Here is a 6,000-nt window from a genome sequence, read left to right as displayed (position 1 = left end):
TCTGGAACGTGCTTGGCGCATTGCAGAGGCTGAACGGCATGCGGCAGAAAGCGAATGTCCCATATGACCAGGTGAATGTGGTCTTGTCTTGGTCTTCAAGAGCTATCATGATCTGGTTGTACCCAGCGTATCCGTCCAAGAAATAGTAAAAATCATTCCCTGCCAATCTATCCAGCATTTGATCGATGAATGGCAGAGAGAAATGATCCTTCTTTGTGGCCGCATTCAGTTTGCGGTAGTCCATACAGATGCGCCATCCAGTGATGGTCCTCTGCGGTATTAATTCATTGNCCTTGGTCTTCAGGAGCTATCATGATCTAGTTGTACCTGGTGTATCCATCCAAGAAACAGTAAAAATCATTCCCTGCCAATCTATCTAGCATTTGATTGATGAATCTGGCAGAGGGAAGTGATCCTTCTTTGTGGTCGCATTCAATTTGCGGTAGTCCATACAAATGCGTCATCCAGTGATGGTCCTCTGCAGTATTAATTTATTGTTCTCATTGGGGACTACCAATGGTCCTCTGCAGTATTAATTTATTGTTCTCATTGGGGACTACCGTCATTCCGCCTTTCTTCGGCACACATTACACGGGGCTAACCCATATACTATCTACAATGGGATAGATAATGCCTGCATCCAGCCACTTGATAATCTCCTTTTTTACGACCTCTTTCATCGCAGGATTAAGTCTGCGCTGATTCTCAATGGTTGCTTTGTGGTCATCCTCAAGACGAATGTGGTGCATGCAGTACGCGGGGCTAATTCCTCTGATATCAGCGAGCGTCCAGCCGATTGCTCGCACATGCTTTTTGAGAATGCTCATCAACGCATTCTCTTGATCTGCGTTAAGCGCAGAGGAAATTATTACGGGCTGCTTCTCATTCTGCCCATAAATGCGTACTTCAGATGTGTTGGTAGGGTTTTTAGTTCAAGGCTTGGTGGCTCCACGAGAGAAGGTTGCGTTATTTTTCTTTCTTCCTTCGGCTCTTCTTCTTGTGTTGCGATCGATCCTTCTTCCTTATTTATTTTTGCTACGATCGCATTGCAAGCAGCTACGGATGCGTCGTCATCCTCTTCTTCATACTCTTCATCAGACTTTTCTTCTTCAATCGAATTCAAGTCATCTTCCAAATCTGGTAGGTCTTCCTCATCAGGAAATTTCATGGCACGAATTATATTAAATTTGAACTTCTGTCCGTTTATGCTCAAAGTGATCTCGCTCTGATGCACATCAATTTGAGCACAACCTGTTGATAGGAAAGGTCGCCCTAAAATAATGGGCACGTCTTTATTAGCCTCATAATTCAGGATGATGAAGTCAGCTGGCAAAATAAATTTATCAATTGTGATCTGCACATCCTTCAACTTACCATCTGGATGAACCAAAGACTTGTCGGCCATTTGAAGAGTCACGGATGTGGGCACAAGTTGCCTCATATTTAGTTGTCGAAAGATTGACAGCGGCATCAAATTTATGTTGGCCCCCAAGTCATACAGGGTTTGCCCAATATAGAGTCCTTCTATGGAGGAAGGAATAGTGAAGCTCCCAGGATCGCTCATCTTCGGTGGGATAATAGATTTGGAACTTTGCGTTAGTGTCACCGTGGCAAATTTTTCAGCACCTCTTTTCTTGGTTACCATGTCCTTTAGAAACTTGGAATAGGCAGACATTTCCTCAATTACTTCACTGAAAGGAATGTTAACATGTAATTACTTTAACGTAGATAGGAAGCGTTGGTACTGTACCTCTTCGTTTTTCTTCTTCTTTAGCCTTTGAAGGAAATGTGGTAACTGGACTTTCACGGTTCCCGTTTCATTTGAATTTGAGGTTGACGCAACCTCAGGTTCTACTGCTTCATTTTCTTTTTCTTCTTCTTACGTTGCCGCAATCGCAGGTTCAGCTGCGATGGAGGTTGATCTGTTCTGTTCCTTCTTTTCTCCCTCCATAGTCTTTCCACTGCGCAATGTCACAACCTGACATTGCTCCTTACCTGAACCCTCTGGGTTGCGTAGAAGCTTGGTTGAACTTTGCAGTGCCCCTTGTGGTCTACTTTTGAGCTCATTTGCAATCTAGCCCATTTGCAATTCAAGGTTGCAGATGGACGTAACTTGACATTGAAGCACCGTCTCATTTTTCTCTATATATTTCTTCAATAGGCCTTCTAGGGAAGAAGATTGCGGTGGTTGTTGTGAGCTACTTGCTTGGTTTCTCTATTGACCGCTGCTACGTTGAAAGAACCCTGGTGGCCCTTCTTTTTGTGCCATAGATTGAAAATTTTGTTGTTGATTCTTCCAAGCAAAGTTTGGGTGGTTTTTCCACTCGGGGTTGTAGGTGTTGAAAAAGGGGTTGTTCTTTATAAAATATACAGACTGTGGGTTTTGTGGACAATCCTCCATCGCATGCCCATCACCGAAAGTCGCATACCTTGCTGTGTTTTGACTTATTGCATTCATTTGCCCACCTTACGGTATTGGGCTGCTGATCGTCATTCCTTGAATCAAATTCATCATTGCGGTCATTTGATTTTGCAATGAAACAATAGCACCGTTATTTGCATCAGAATCTTTGAGTCTTAATCTCTGGTCGCTCTCCCTCTAGTCTTCATGATTCTTGAAGATGCGATCTAGGATATTCTTCACCTCATCATAAGTCTTGTCAAGCAGACCACCAGCTGCTGCCGCATTGGCAGCGGTCTGCGAAGAAGGATTCAAACCGTGGTAGAAAATTTCCATTTGAAAGCAGTCTGGCAGCCCATTATGCGGACAATCTTGGACCAACCTTTTAAACCTCGCCCAAGCATCGCTGAGCGATTCATCCATATCTTGTTCAAAATTAGTGATAAACTCTCTTCGTCTGGCATTCTCTGTAGGTGAGCAATACTTCTTCATAATCTCCACCACCTGCTCCCAATAAGTGATCTCTCCTGGTTCGAGCGAGTAGGCCCTGTCTCTTATACACATCTAGATGTGTATAAGAGACAGGATTTCAAATTTGCTTTCGTCTAAGGCAGGCCTCATGATTCCCAGAGAGAAATCATAGAGGTTTGGCGATGTATAGTCCCTAATGGGCCTATTGCGATCGTTGGCCAACAGAATTGGATTTGCAATGACATTGTTGTTGTTTGGTGCTTCATTCCTAGGCTGCTCCGCCATCTCTTCTTTATCGGATTGTAGTTGCTGTTGGCGGTTCCTTAGTCTCCTTCGAAATGTTCTCTCAATCTTTAGGTCGTAGTTCACCAGAGATTCAGAGTTCTGCAAAGAATTCACAAAAATTACCGTTAACAACTATTTTTCCGAAGTCCTCGGCAACGGCGCCAAAAACTTGATGCGTTATTTTATTAAGTGTGAAAACTGGATGATATGCGTTGATGGAATTACGTTGTGCACTCAAGTTTCCCCAGCGGAATTTGAGGGTAAATTCCTCTGAGTTTCCTGGTAAGTCCAGGGTCGAACACAGGGACTTGTGAAAATAGTTACGTTAGAGATTTTTATGAAACCTTGCGGTAACCGATTAAATAAATAAGTGTTGAGTTGTTGTTGCGTTAATGAAAATAATAATAATAAATGCGGCAGAGTTCGAAAAGAGTTGGCAACGGGAAATACGATGAATATGCGGTGAACGGGTTGAGAAGGGTTTCGGCTAACACTCCCTAGGTTGCGTTCATGCCTTGCGATCATACAATAGTAAACTACCTCTCGGCGTGAATGCCACAGCTTCTAAGACTAGAACGCATGTAATAAATATGCGATAAGTCTACAGGGTTTACACATAAACCTCTATTTCTATTTATGTAATGACAACATGACATTCACACAAATATGCGACCGCATAATATCATTCCTATTCCTAGGATGCATGCGATACAAGTTGACAAACAGAGCTTATCTCTAAGTCCCTATTTCTTATTTATGCAGGTCTAATCTTGCTCTCTCAAGTCAGATTCTAACCTAGCTCTCTCGAGACATTAGGTTCTTTCTTTATATTCTCTCTCGAGCAACTCTAAAGGGATGTTTCGCACAACATAAAAGAAGACAATCGCAAGCAATGAACATCCTAGATCATGTTAGCTTAGTTCTTCTCAACCCCTTCAACTAGTTTAGCTACTCATGCGTATTAAGAGAGTGAGCAGATGTAGAAATAGAACTTCCATTGCATAGATAAAAGATGAAGTACAAAATAACAATGCAAGTATAGTAAAGAGCCTGGAGTAATTTCTTGCCACCAGGTGTTTCACTATTCTACTCGTGCTCTAAAGATATTCTCACTTTCGCGAGAGTCAACCCGCTCTCTGCTCTTACGCCCCAAGGTTCTCTCTCGAGCTGCCTTGGATGATCTCCGGCGTCACCACTCTTCTCTAGCTCCGTCGTGAAATGGAAAAGAAAATTATGAACAGAGGAATGAACTTGTAAAGTGATGAAGTAATCAACTGCTTAACCCTTTCTCTGAAGAATGCACTTGGTATTTATAGGGCATCAAAGGTGAAAGGCGGCTTCTCTCTTCTGGTTGTACAGATGAGACAGCTTTAATTCCTGACTGATACGCCGGATAGTTGTCATCAATAAAGCTGGCTGTACTTTGTGACCATTATCGGCTGTCAACTTAATTTGGATCCGGCTGTCGTCAGCTTTCTGTCCCATCGATCTTAATTTTCCTTTCGTCCGGATGTGCCCACCATGTTTCGATGATTCTTCTTAGGTGGATGTTTGCGAGCACGATCAACGCAAAGTCTTGCGGTGAATTTGTGCTCGGCCGATGTATTCCTATGATCGCATTCTTTGCATTGCATTAACGCATATTCTGCACAAAAAAAATACAAAAATCAATAGTTCCAATGCGTTGACGCATGCAACCACAATATTATAGAGTTTATGCTTAATGGACGCAATTTAACATTTTTCATCAACGCAATCCAATATTGTTTAATAACTTGATAACGTGCATTTCTGCCCGTGGTTCAAAAGGTACTTATGAACCGTGGAAAGTAGTTTTGTACCATTGTAGACGACCTTAGGCACAAAAGGTCGAGAAAGAGTTAGAAAACAACGAATTTTGGATTTCTACAAGTGGAAGTCTGCTATGACTAAAAATTTGGATGAAGTTTGATTCAAAAGGTACTTATTAACCCTGGCAAGTAGATTTGTACTATTGTGGACGAACTTAGGAACAAAAGGTCGAGAAAGAGTCCGAAAAGAACGAACTTTGAATTTCTACAAGTGGAAGTCTGCTATGACTAAAAATTTGGACGAAGTTTGGTTCAAAAGGTACTTATGAACCCTGATCAATCATGGAACATTAGCTTTGACAGTGCAATCAAGTCGTTTGGCTTTGATCAGAACATTGATGAGCCTTGTGTTTACAAGAAGATCATCAACAACTCAGTAGCTTTTCCTGGTACTGTATATGGATGATACCCTACTCATTGGCAATGATGTAGGGTTTCTGACTGACATTAAGAAGTGGCTAGCTACCCAGTCCCAAATATATTCTAGGGATCCAGATTATTCGAATTCGTAAGAACAAGAGGTTAGCCTTGTCTCAGGCATTTTACATCGATCGAATGTTGATCAAGTATAAGATGCAAGATTCCAAGAGGGGTTTGTTACCTTTTAGGCATGGAATCGTACTGTCTAAGGATCAATTTCCTAAGACACCTCAAAAGGTTGAGGAAATGAGACGGATTCCCTATGCTTCAGCTGTTGGAAGCTTGATGTATACAATGTTGTGTACCAACCCCGACATTTGCTACGCAGTAGGGATTGTTAGTCGTTATCAGATCAATCCAGGATTTGATCACTGGATGGCGGTCAAGATGATCCTCAAGTATCTTCGAAGAATGGGGGACTACATGCTCATGTATGGAGATAAAGATTTGATCCTTATAGGATACATAGACTTTGACTTTTAGACCGATAAAGATTCTCGTAATTTGACATCGGGGTCAGTGTTCACTCTGAATGGAGGGGCTGTAATGTGGCGAAGTATCAAACAAGGATGC

At 42.1% G+C, this 6,000-nt stretch overlaps 1 non-coding gene across 1 annotated transcript; it reads left to right on the top strand.

Moving 5' to 3' along the window:
- The first annotated feature begins 2,753 nt into the window (after positions 1–2,753).
- On the top strand, positions 2,754–2,860 carry LOC120084290. The gene has a single exon (XR_005483654.1). It is a non-coding gene; the product is annotated as a small nucleolar RNA R71 (small nucleolar RNA).
- The last annotated feature ends 3,140 nt before the right edge of the window (positions 2,861–6,000 follow it).

This window comes from Benincasa hispida, chromosome 8 (assembly GCF_009727055.1).
Source record: "Benincasa hispida cultivar B227 chromosome 8, ASM972705v1, whole genome shotgun sequence".
Taxonomy (NCBI): domain Eukaryota; kingdom Viridiplantae; phylum Streptophyta; class Magnoliopsida; order Cucurbitales; family Cucurbitaceae; genus Benincasa; species Benincasa hispida.
The sequence above is the reverse complement of the archived record's forward strand: the minus strand, read 5'-3'. Positions and strand labels throughout refer to the sequence as shown.